We start from the raw sequence: 14,124 nt of genomic DNA, 5'->3' as shown, positions 1-14,124 counted from the left end.
CACATACACAATAATATCGAGACAGACAGTGAAACAATATTATGGAAACACAAGAATCAAGCACATACAAGACACATAGTATTTAACATGATTTGACAACGTTCGTCCACATAGCTGTAGGAAATTTTATTCCAAAGAAAATTATAATCACACAAAGTGAGTTACAAAAGTACTACTCTATTCACACAATCTCAATTCTCACTCTCTAGGATTTTTTTCTCTCTCAATTGCCTAATTTTCGTTCAATCCCATTGTTGAGCATTGCTCAAGCACTAGATCTAGCAATAATCGAGCGAATTTTTTATCTACATTTTTGTTGTTATACAAATCAAACTCCACATGCAAACCATAAGTTCATATTTAATATGCAGATAACATAAGAGACCTCTCTGCCAAGTAGGTCAAACGATGCATTGATTGGGGAGAATTTGGGGTTTCTTGGTCATGGCCTTCAGTCCAACTCCTTCCTCATCATCGTGAGTCGGACAAAACACTTTTTTCTTTACTTTATCGAAGTGATGTTGTCATCAAGCAGGGCCCACTCCCATCTTCAAAAGAAAGACCAAAAGTGCTTGCCGAGTTTCTTTTCACTTTGTGGAATGACCAAATGCACCTTATTGGTGACTTTTTAAGTCTTTGGGAATTCACATGCTTGTAAATTGTACACCTTAACCCCATTAAGTGGGACCAAATAACGTAATGTTTTGCAAAGAACATCACCTGTAAGGTTAGTTAATGGGACAACTTAGCTTGTGCATTAGAAAGAATGAAAAAAATGGGAGTTTTATAGCTTGTGTTAATTAATGATTAAAGGAAATATCATACATGGATTAATATTATAAAAGAATAGGTGAATGTTATAATATTAATACATTTAATTTTATAAATTATAAGAATTTCTATGTGAAATCCCATTTATCACCTTTTAAAATATATTTATTACAATATAATTGAAACAGATAAGATCATTACAAATTGCACGATCTTACTTATCATAGCTAATGTGAGATTGATGATAATATTTGTAATAGATAGATCAAGAAAAGCCCAAATCATATGAGATTTATCAAAATTATAATTGAACCTTTTAGAATATATATAAACTATAAGAACTTCAAAAACTTTTTTCTCCTAAGGCCGAGAATATGTGGGTGGCGCCTTACTGATCATCATCAAATGGCAAGAACTTCCACCTGGATTATGATTGAATTTAGTGAGCTAGGGAATTCTAATTATAACTAGTACGTGGGACTTCTAGCTTTTTACCATACTAGCTAGAGACTACGAAAAGGGAAATTAAAGAGGGCCAAGAAAAAAAAAAAAAAAAAAACATTTGCTAATTTAGTCCTTAAGGAGTGTATGGAAAATCCAGAAATTTATTTTTTTGGATTTCTATATAATTAATTGCTGTGGCAGCTTGTTAGTGAAAATATAGTTAAGTACTGTATATATCCAGCTAATTAGCATAATTTTATCAAATAAAAGACCTGATATTGAGTTTTTGTAATGCCCCCTAGAATTTCTTGGCCTAAAAAGTTTTAGATGTTCTATTGTCAACTACTGATGATCATGATCTATGATTCTATGTGCAAGGTAAAAAAGCATGCAGGATGAGTTCTTTATTTTAACATTTGTTTTATTTTTCCAACCCGGCAAGATCATTTGAAAGTAAGATATGTTCTTCATCGATCAATGACGGCATGACCATCAATTTTCAACAAAAATTTTGCAGCACAGCAACCCATTTCTGACCAGTAACGTCTCACAATTCGATCGCAATTAGTTGCTAGCTAGGCGCAGTAATAACATGATATTTTACTAACTAAATACATACATATATATTTATATATTGAAAAAGTTTAAAAAAATAAGCTTTTTGTGAAATCAGCTTTTCACACTAATCTTGGTTCAAATTTTGTCTTCATCTATAAATGCTTTCAAATTGAAAAGGAGCTTTTCTGTGCCATATTATAATTGTGTTGGCCGAGGATTATATAACTTAGAAACAAGAACGGAAAAAAAAGGGTTTTTGAAGCCCGTGTTTCACAAATATTAATGGCACGTGCAGCTGAATCTAAATGTGAATGAAGTAAAAAAAAAGCAAATTAAAGATGGTGGTGGGTTTAATTGTGAGAGAATGAAAATGGCAGGAACAGTGACGGGGAGGACTTTTATATATGGGGAATTGGAAAATAAGAAGACCACCTTATCCCTGTCCTTGTTTGTCTACTGCTTTCGGTTCCCTTTGTCCCCTCCCGGTGCCAATGTGCATCACCTTCCTCTAATCAACATATAGAAACAAACCTTGGAAAGAGAGAGGTCAAAAAATGGCAGACAAATGCTCATATATAATTAAATGGGTCATGTTCCAAGCTAGAACCCTAAATTCAACCAAGTAATAGATCATGATCATGAGTATAATGCCATCTTTCGGTTAATCAAGCTAAACCCATACCAGCTTACTAAGTTTGATTCTCATGAGGTGCATTTAATAATCAATTCTTCTTTATCTTAAATGAATGCTTTCTCCAAGTTGAGGCTTATCTAAATCATTTGTGGGTCAAGTTTTCTTCAGCTAAACCCAAAGTAGAGTCCTATTTCCCATGTGGGGGAGAAAAAGAGCGAGAGGAGTTGCTTTCCTACATCAGAGGATGAGATTCTAGGAGATCTTGAGTACCGATACAAATGAATTTGAAGGAAAAGTTTTATTGTCATCATTTGGATGCATCCACCAAAATCATATCGCTACAGCCAGTAATTAAGTGAGCTCCGAGTCATGATCTGGCTGCAGTACTTACCAAGCAGTGGTTTTTGTAATAATTTGATCATTAGGAAAAATTTTTAAAAGGTAGCCCCCACTTACTGTTGCCAAAGATTCGTAAAGATAAAAAGTACTTTTCTTTTCTTTCCATAAGAAGTGATCGATTTTGTCTGTACTTGGATTTACTCCCGCCTGATCATGCACCCTAATCCTACCCAAATTATCAATAAGGATCTTCACTGATTATCATTATGTTGTTTAAGATATCTCTGATCATATTGCATCATGCATGGAATCATGTACTAGCTAGCTAGGCATGTCCCTTACCATATGGAAGAGGCACTTGCACAGTTGCACCACATCAGTATCCAGGGCATGGATCTATCCTGTAGAGTCTTGGTGTGCGAGCGGCGGTCTCTTTGTCGCGATGCGATTGGTTGAGCTTAGATTTGAGGGTTCAATCGAGCTAGATCTTGACCATGAGAGGCTTTGACAGATGACTAATATGGTTCAGATGAATATTCAGTGTGTGCTGCATGGTTTGACGAATTAAGGATGTAATTATGCAAGTATGATGCAAACATATGGTCAAACACTAAGAACAGTGTATAAGTGATCCCTCGATGCAAAAAAGTTATGGCGTGCGGTAATGCGCGCGGTGCGTGTTTGATTTAATTAATGACCTACCTCGTGTTTCACAATATCCTTGGATTCTTTCTCTTATTTTCTAGTTTCACCTTTCTAACTTTACCTGAAGATATGAATTTCAATTTGTTAACTGTTACTTACCGACGCTTGCTCTATAATCTTGTTTGATGTTCTTGGCGTTTCCGTACATTTACGTTATATTTTCACTCGGATCATATAATTTACCATAAGAAAAGAGGTTATTCGCAACCAAATATTTATGAGGATAATGAGTCCATTCTCATAACAAATGGCCGTTTTGTACTAGTGTTAATTATTGTTGCTGGTTTTAGATTCACTTAATAATTACTTGCTAGCGCTTCTTGTTAGTGCACATGAGGGGATGCTGCAAAACAAAAATAGTGAAAGAAAAGGCTTTTCTTAAAAGTGCATTACAATGTTGCTTTCTTTAAGATAATATTCGTCCACATAAAAAATAGTATGCATATAGTTACAAACAAATTTTTATTTAAGATACAATAAAATTCAGAATAAGTCTATTTATCTAATTGAGTTATATATATATATGAAATTAGACTTCAAATATCTTTAAATTTTACTATCAACTAAGATGTTAGAAATCTGTTATTTACAAAAAAAAACAGATCCTAATAACAAATTTTAAAGAAATTAAAACTTTTGGAAAAGAGGGAATTTCGAAGGTGTGGTTTGAACCCTTCTCCAGGTCAATGTTAATGGTTATATATACTCCCCAACGCTAGGCCATTGTGAATGGCTAATGCATGGCAAATGCGTAGACCCATTTATATATATATATATATATATATAAGCCTAATCTTTAGCTTATAAAATTTATCTAAAAAATAATATCAATAATAAATATATAATATATAATTTTGAAAATATTTCCAACACTTCTCAAAATCTTGTTGATGGTTTTTGTTATTATTTTGTTGGGAGCATGAAATGATACAATATCATACATTAATAATATCTCAAGATTGCATAAAAAGGAAAAAGGATTTCAGTGTTAATATTGATACATGGGTTTTCTGTTATTGTGAGCAAATATATATATATATATATATATATATGTGTGTGTGTGTGTGTGTGTGTGTGTGTGTGTGTAGTAAATGCTAAGGGTATGAGTCGAAATGACACTAGAGGATGATAACTTTTTTTCCCCTTTTCATTTTAAAAAAAGAAATTGCTTTAAAAAAGAATATGAAGTTTCAAGGTTCAAAATGGATGCAAAAACAACAAATAAAATTATATGTTGAGCAACCAATTATGAGCTTTCCCCAAGTGATCGAGAATCGATCATATAAAATATATCAAAGAGAAAAGATACAGCTCAATTATAAGTAGATTTCCCACAGTAAAGGTATAACTTGATATATAGTCTTTTGTAAAAAAATTATGCATGCTTTTATAAACTTAAAATATATATTTTTATTTAGTTATCCAGTATTAGAATCTCGAATAAAAACAAACAATTATTTTGTCTATCACCAAATAGTTGTTTTTTTAAGGGAATTAGAATTTTATTAAAATACTCTGTAAAAGAGTTTTTATACAATCTAGAATTTCTTCAATGTCAACAATGACATCTGAAATAGATAAACCATGAGCAACACCATTGATCTCTCTTTTAACATGCCTAATAGACCAGCTTGCAAACTGATTAAGAATTTTGTGCACATCATAATTGAGCATGCCTTTGGTGTCCCACCCATGGTTGGTATCCTTTATGGCCTTGACCAAATTTAGAGCATCGCCTTCCAAGATGATTTTCTAACAACCTAGTTTAAGATCCAAGAGAGCTGCTTGGAATGAAGCGTATGATTCTACTAGTAGGGGGTCTAGATAAAGAGATTTGTTCATCCTCATAGTGGCTAGCACTTGTCCTTCACAATCCTTTGCAATTGCTCCAATGCCAATTCTACACTTTTGCTTGTCAACAGCCACATCCCAGTTTATTTTGATCACATCCATAGGGGGTGCCTCCCGTTGAGATCTACTTGCAGGAGAGATTGCAGTAGGAGTTGGTGACTTGTGGTGAAGGGATTTGAGATCCTGTATTCTTAGAGAAACCTATTTAAGCAGAAAATTAAGGGGAGTCAATACATTTTAGAATACAACTTCATTCCTCATCTTCAATAATCTCTAGGAAACCACTGCAACTTTCATCAATTCCTCTCTGTCTAGGTTGTCAAAAAGGAACATAAATGTTATCTTAAAGCTCTGGTTGACCACTATACACTTTTGTAGCTTTTTTGAAAATCGGGACCATACATCCCTGGTTTACACACAAGACTGGCCATAAGGCATGCTACATTTTCTCCTTTGATTGTTCACAGATTTGTGCCCTCTTTGGCAGCATTAGAAGGAGCTAATAAGGGTGACTCAATATCCATGATGGCAGAGAGATTACCTAGTGAGGTGGTTGCCTGTAGATCTTCGTTGGAGTCAGAAATCTCCTTCCCAAGAAAGTTTCCTTTAGAGGCCAGCTTCCCATTTTGATAAGTTGCAACCTATGGATTCTCCCTCCTTCCATGATTAGTGTTTTGACTTTCCATCCTAGGATTGGCAATCTCATCACAATCAATCGTTACCAATTCTGCATTAATGTTCTTAGAATGTGCCTCATTTTGCTATACCTCTTCGTCCTTGCTTGATTTGGTGCCATTGCATTCTTCATTGTCAGAGTGTTGCTACCGCCATGACTGCAGTGGTGCACCTCCCATACTATACCACCATACTTTTTTGAGCCAAAAGAGTTAAACTTGATAGGTTGTGCCCTAAGCCAAGGGCCATACTATTGTTGATAAGAGTCATCCACCTGCTTTTCTTTAAAAACCTTGAAACATCTTCCTCCAACGTGTCTCAACACCCTACATTTGAAACAAAATTTTTGTAACCTGTCATATTTGAAAGCAATCTAATGCAACGTCCCACCAATGTTCAACCATCTTCCTCGGGCAAGAGGTTCGGTGATATCCATAGCAAGTTTGACTCTCAAAAATTTACCCCAACCCAAACTTTCATTGTCAACATCTCTTTAAGAACTTGTCCTACTGCTAAACCAATCTATTTTCCAACTTCCTTCGACATACCTTCTAAGGGCAAGTTATGAAACTACACCCAAAAATGTTCTTGGGAGAAAGCAATGTCATAAGGTGCAGTGTTGCCCTCAAAATCTTGTAAAGCAATTAGAGATTATCAAATTAAGGACCAGGCTTGCCAACCATGATCTTCTTTTTTTTTTTGTCCTCCACCCTCTGAAACTCCAAAAGAAAATGATTTTCACCAATCTCTTTAAAAGCAATCCACCTATAGGTTTCCACACTTGAGACATTGTGGACCAAAATCTTCTTTGTTAACCCCCTTTGTTTGATATGGTCATTGCCAAAAGACATTACTTCCCTCTATTCTATTAAGCTTGAAGAACACTATCTAAAAAGTTAATAACGTGCTCTTCCTCTTCTATAAGGCTTAAACATTTCCAAAGGGAAGATAAATCACCTTTCAAATCTACAGACAATGCTTAAGAGACTACAAGTCTTTGCCAAACACTATAAGAAAACAGACTTTTCCAAGCGCCAAATTTCGTCACTAATACTATGGGAAATCGCCAAAAATTCGCTTTCTTGCTGCTATTTCCCTTGCCGCAAGATTGTTGGAATTGTTTTTTTTTTTTTTTTTGTAAAATCAATTAACTGGAAAAATATCCCAAATTTGTTTCCATCCATATGCATTTGGTAGTTAAACAAAGAGACTCAAACCTTACTCTTCAAAGAAGATGATTCCTCCACGCTTTGCATGGCTCTTCCTTCTTAACAAAAGGAGTTGGATGCAAAGTAGTATCACTGAATAGTAGTTAGCCTATCTTAGTATCCAATACCATAAATTATACATTAGTTCTCCTTAATTGGAGCATGAGATCTTGGACAATCCAATTTGAGCACGTGTGCTCCCTTCAATTATCAAATATTATTTCAAATGGGTAAAACTTTTTCTAACCTTTCCGTGAGCTTAGTTTTATGATGACTAAATTTATGGGCTTGGCTTTAAATATTATAAATTAATAAAGTCTAAACAAGTTATTAAAGTATAATTAGAGAATAAATATGGTATTTTTTTAATTAAATGGAATATTAGGACACATTTTTCTAGATAATTTGTGACGTTTAATATTTCATATAGGTGACAGACTACGAAGTGAAAATCCAAAAGCAGCACTATGAGGTAAGTAGCTTGATCATAAATTATGATTAGTATATGTTGGCTAGTTATATATATATATATATATATATATATATATATTATTAAAATCCAGTTCTTTGGTAGTCAGTGTTTATGTACCATGCATGTCATGATATTTACAAACACATTATTCATCATGTTTCATTCCGCATATTATAATTATGTATGTATTATGCATTTCATGTTGTATAAGACATATAAATTTTCATAAGATCAAATGTAAGATAAGTTTAGAACAATTAATCAGATGGTCATTTAGATGCATGATACCAATGCGATTTATGGGTGAACATGCAAGCCATTGAGCTAAATGTAGTCCATCACAGTATGCTAGAATACTATTAGCAGCTCCCCTTATGGACAGGGGATGTGCAGCCAGTGCACGATCTTGCACACTGGGTTAAGTGCGTGGGCCAATAAGAATAAATTATTTTTATGGCATAAAATTTATTCAATTGTTTCATTTAATTTTATTTAGAGACATGTTTTTATTAAATAATTCTTATATGAAATAAATTTTTGTTTTATTAAAAATGAGCTCTCTTGTTAGATTATTTTTATGAAAACAAGTAACATCGCTAGCCAATTAGCAGAGGTGTTACATTTATGCAAATCAAGTGGTATAAAATATATTTATCTCATGTCATATAAATTTTAATAAAATAGAATTTTAGAAAGAAGAAATATAACTCTATTAGATATGACAAGATTTATAATAACATATGTTGATTTACCAACATATTTTTGAGGTTAGGCATTGTCAAGTGCACAATGCACATATTAAATAGAATTAATGCCAAAGCAAAACCCCTTACACCTTACAAGATATGGACAGGTCATAAGCCAGACTTAAGCAAACTCTATGAAGTTGCAAGTCTTGAGTGCTTATCCCAAGGCTGCTAAAGCATAAGTTAAAAAGTAAAACCTGTGAAGCACGTTTATGGGGTATGTAGAAATATGAGTGTTTATCAATCTTATCGCTCTAAAAGATGATTGATAGAAAGTAAGAATGTTGTCTTTCTCAAAAACACAGGCCTAACTACTCTAATCGATTTGATCGATTTGTTGAATGGTTTAGAGAATAAACAAGTTTCTATAACTTCTAATGATTCAAATATTAACTTTACTCAAGTACATAATAATGAGAGTAGCAAGAAATTTGATCAAAATCAATATTCAAGTATTAATTTTGGAGATAGTGGGAGTAATGAACTAAATGATTATCAACATTATTTCAAGTCATCATGCTTTTGAAACATGTATTGAAAGTTTAGAAAGTGATCTTGAAAATTTTTATGAAGTATTCAATAATAATGATTCAGATAAATGGCTTCAAGCCATGAAAGATGAAGAAGAATAAATTAATAAAAATGATGTTGGAGAGTTAACAAAACTTTCAAAGGATAGAAAAGTTGTTGGTTTCTAGTTGATTTTCAAAAATGAAAATTTGGAAAGATTTGCAATGTTAGTTGTTAAAGGATTCACTCAACAATCAGGTATAAACTTTGTAGACACGTATTCATTAGTAGCAAAATTGACATTCGTAAGGATATCATGTCTATCGTTGCAAAATTCAATTTGAAATTACAACAATTAAATATTAATACAACTTTTCTTAATGGTGAGTTGAAAGAAGTAATCTTTATGAACCAACTAAAAGGATTCCAAATTGAAGGTTATGAAGACAAAGTCTACAAATTAAAGTCATCATTATATGTAATTAAACAATTATCAAGAAAATAGTATTTGAAATTTCACCAAGCTTGGTAATTGGATATGAAATAAGCCTAACTAGATCATTGTGTCCACATGGAAATGTGACGATAAAATAACAATATTATCATTGTACATCGATGATATATTGTTGGCAAGCAATTGTCTAAATATGATGAATAAAGAAAAAGAATTATGTTCTCTAAATGAAAAACCTGGATTTAAAACCCCCCTTTATCCAAAAAAAAAAAAGACATACTCTATTATCCAAGTCTATCTTCTATACTTTCCTTTATCACTTTTCCTAAGTCTCAAGGTTGTAGCTTGTACTTGAGGTCACATTCGCAACACATAGCCTTCTACCTCATCTTCTTATCCTTTAAAGTGAACCTGATTCACCTTAAAGGTTAAGACACACCATCATCTTCATCACACTTTCGATGTATAATTTGAACTAACTAAGTTATACACTCTACCCTAACCAATACATACATTGCTTCCTCTATTCATGCATAATCTAATCAACACTTCATCATAATCTAAACTAAGCATAATACACAACTTTAAACCAATCTTGAGGCTTAAATATCTTATACTCATGCTTAAGACACACTATTCATTACATATGGTAAATTTATCCGGCACATGCATTCAACCAATTTACACATGTAACATATCCATATCACCTAACATCAACATATAGTCAACCCGGACACCCACTTGTTTTTACAAGCTTCCTACCAATGAATATAATTCCAACCAACACATCACTTCACACAACACAACTAGACTACATAGTATGTTTTGACACTTTCCTCGACCTACATGACATACAACCACATTGCCAACTACACAATATTCCTTCACTTCAACAATTCACAACCACTTTCCAAACTGCATTGTGATCACATCACTTCACAAAGCACTACCCCATCATAAACTTCACATTAATCTCCTCACTTCACAGTATGCTACCATAAAACAAACTGTATAATGATCCCATCAAGTCACAGAGCATACAACCATAACACCAACTATATCACAATGCATAACAACCCTGTCACTTCATAGCATACCGCCATATCACAACTACACACGTACACTGCATAATAGCCCATTAATTCACACTACACAAGCCATCACAAACTACTCCATTCACCATCCACTACATACTTCGTGCAAGTATGAAAGACTCGATTCACCGATAGGTAGGTTGCACATATGTTATCACACCATAAGATTGGTGCTTTGGTGTGATCAACAAAAAGTTTACTCAATAGAGACTTAAGCCACTCAAGCTCAGTAGTTGTGTTTGCCAAGGCTTTGTACTCAACCTCAATGCTAGACCAAGCTACCGTTGCCTACTTTTTACAGCTCCAAGAGATGAGATTATTGCCAATAAAAATACAAAAATCACATGTGGAGCTTCTATCATCACATGACCTTATCCAATCCATGCTAAAGAAGGCTTGAGTTGAGTGTTGGAGGACTTTGAGATGCAAAGACCAAAAGCGAGTGTGTGCTTGAGGTATCGAAGAAGGCTCTTGATTGATTGCTAGTGAGGGAGTTTGAGATCTTGCACAAGTTGTGATAACTTGTTAACTAAAAGGACAATCTCAAGGCTGGCGTTAGAAAGATATGCAGAGCACCGATGGATTGGGATCATCAAATGTTTCACCATCAAAAGTTGAAGTGGATGTTCCCATAAGGGAGCCAATTGGCTTGGCCTTGAGCATTTTGGTTCATTTGAGTAAATCTAGTATGTATCAATGCTAAGTCAAAACTATGGTTCCATTGTCATCGAACTACTTTGCCTTCTAAGAAAAAATTTAATCCACCCAAGTTTTTCATTTCGAAGTCAGCAGATAAAGAGTGGAGTAATTGGTCAATGGCAGAGGATTTGTAGCAAGTGATTATGATATCGTCTACGTAAATCAAAATGTACATAGTGAAGGCATCTGTGGTCTGTATGTGCAAGGAGAAGTCTGATCGAGAACCATGAAATCTAAGTGCTTGGAGTCGATTTGTCAATCTAAAGAACCAAGCTCTTGGAGCCTGTTTGAGACCATCAATAACCTTATGCAGTTTACAAATGTGATGTGGATATCGAAGATGAGAGAAACCTGGTGATTGTAATATGAACACTTCCTCATATATATCCCTGTGCAGGAATGCATTTTGAATATCAATGTGGCTGATAGCCTAGCCTACCAAGAAAGCCAAAGATAAAATCATGTCACTGTTATGGGCTTGATGACATGACTATATGTCTCAAAATAATCAATACCAGATCATTGATATAAGCCTTTGGTGACCAGTCAAGCTTTATAAGGGTCTATTTGGCCATCAACTTTCCATTTGATGTGAAATACCCACTTTGAACCAATGATGTTACAAGCTTCACCTAGTGGAACTAATGTCCATATGCAGTTGCGCAACAAGGGATCAAATTCACTACTCATAACTTGACGCCATCTTGGATATTTTCTAGCTAAAGAATAATAGGCAGGTTCAACCATAGATGAATGAATTTTGGCAATGAGAGCTTTTGGTATTGCATAGTGAATGGTACCATCGTTGTAGGTTTTGCATTTGAAAATTTGATTGGGGAAGCTAGTTATCATGGGATGGATAAGGAAATTGGTCTCGATGCATCTAGTGGTAAGTTTTTTTGGTTTTGGAGGAGACATGAAGGTGGAGGATAGAGGGCACAACCCATGTTTACTTGGCCCATGCAGTAGAATTGTCCCCATAGTTTGGTCCTTTACAAAAAATCAAGAGGGATGAAATTCAAAGTCAATGTTAGTGGTGGTCATGAAATGTTGGGCTGACATAAGGTTTTTGTTTATTTCATGAACATGTAAAACATTGTGTAATAGGAAGAAAAATTCTAATTAGGAGATTTGACAGTGCCCAAGTGTTGGAAAGGGAGTTCATTGGCATTGCCCATTCTTATTTGATCTCACTCAATAGATTCCTCAGCTTTAACATTAAGGTTTACTAAATCGGAAGTGATATAATGTGTGGCGCCAGTGTTCAAATACCAAGAGGGTTTTGAGCTTTGAGATGGAGATGACACATAGGCTTGCATGGTTGAGGACTCACTTTGATAGCTATAATCGAACCTATGAAAGCAACGAAGAGTAATGTGGCTAGCCTTGTTACAAACTTGGCAAACTAATTTGGGGGGCTAAGATTTGGCATGCCTCGAGAGCCTCTATAGTTGTTGGTGTTGTAAGAGCCATGATTTCCAGAAAAGGATTGTGAGTGCCCATCGTAGCTAGGGTGAGAAGAGCAAACTTATTGTTAACATTGGCATTGGCCATTGATAAATGAAGCTTGTGAGTAAGTATATGACTATAGAGATCCTTGAGAGAAATAGGCTCGACACAAGTGGTCACAAAGGTGACAAATGGATCATATTCTGAACCAAGACCTTCCAAAAGAAAGGAAACAAGTTCGAAGTCATTAACAGGTTGATCAGTCACGACTAAGGTGTTCACAAGTGGAAGTAGTCAAAAACAGTAGAGCTAGCCTTTTTTAGCTTTGTGAGTTGGTAATGATGGAAAAGAGCACAAGAAGAAGTAGTAAACATGTTTTCCATGGTGAAACGCACTGTACATGAAGTAATGCATTTAACGACATGAGTAAAATCAATTTTGATAGCAAGGAATCCAAAGCACTTAAGATGAGTTGATCCTGAAGCATCCATGATGTGTAAGTCGAGTTGGTGACTTTTGATTTGATGGGTAGTTTATAACTGGCAATGGACAAGAGAAACTGCCATCAATGAAACAAAAAACATGCTGAACTTTCATATACAGAATCCCTTGAGCCTTCCAAAGTAAATAGTTGTCCCTCATGAGTTTGATAATGATAAGGTTATGAAGCGACATGACAGAGGTGGGTGTGGGTGGCGGTAAAATAGGGACACAAAGAAGAAAAGGTGGGGACATATCAAAAGCAAGGAGGTAGGATCAGTCATCGTTATTGTACCTGTAAAGGTAAAAGTTGGCTAAAATTAGATGACTAAATGATAAGGTTTATCTTATCATTATATTTGTAATTTTTTGATGAATGTAAAATAATTATCGATTTTATCTCTAAACAATATTGAGTTTATCTAGAAGTCTTAGAGGTTATCTAGATAAGTCATTTAGGTAAAAATCGAGTCCATGAGGATCTGTATTTATCCAAAACAGAAGCTGAATAGAAATTACTCACTGTAGAAGAGAGTTATCACAAAATGTCAACAATTCATCAAGAGACATCTTCGCGACAGATTCTATTCGTCAGTAAAATCCTACTTCAATTAAAACACTTTCCAGATTGTTTATTTAAGAGATCCTAGCGACTACGATCTGTAGATTCAAATCTACATATTTTCTAAAGCATTTTGTAGTGCATATTTTGTTGAGAAAATTCTTTAGTAAATTTTCATATTTGTGATCTCTCTTTGAGTGTGATCGTGCTTCAAGTGTGAAAGATTATTGATTAGATTTCAGCCACTGGAGTTCTAGGAGGGAAGTCAATAGTTTAAAAATCACTAGAGGTTCTGACTGCTACTACGGTAGAAGATAAATTGGTCATTTGTCTAGACAAATAAGATAGTCAAGTTATAAAGGTTTTGTAATTGAAAATTACTTGTAATTGATTTTTAAATAATAAGATTGACTTTCCTGCATTTGGCTGCCCCGTAAGGTTTTACCTTTAAAGAGTTCTTTAAAAGGTTTCTC

Source organism: Carya illinoinensis, chromosome 11, assembly GCF_018687715.1.
Source record: "Carya illinoinensis cultivar Pawnee chromosome 11, C.illinoinensisPawnee_v1, whole genome shotgun sequence".
In the NCBI taxonomy this organism is placed as follows: Eukaryota; Viridiplantae; Streptophyta; class Magnoliopsida; order Fagales; family Juglandaceae; genus Carya; species Carya illinoinensis.
The sequence above is the reverse complement of the archived record's forward strand: the minus strand, read 5'-3'. Positions refer to the sequence as shown.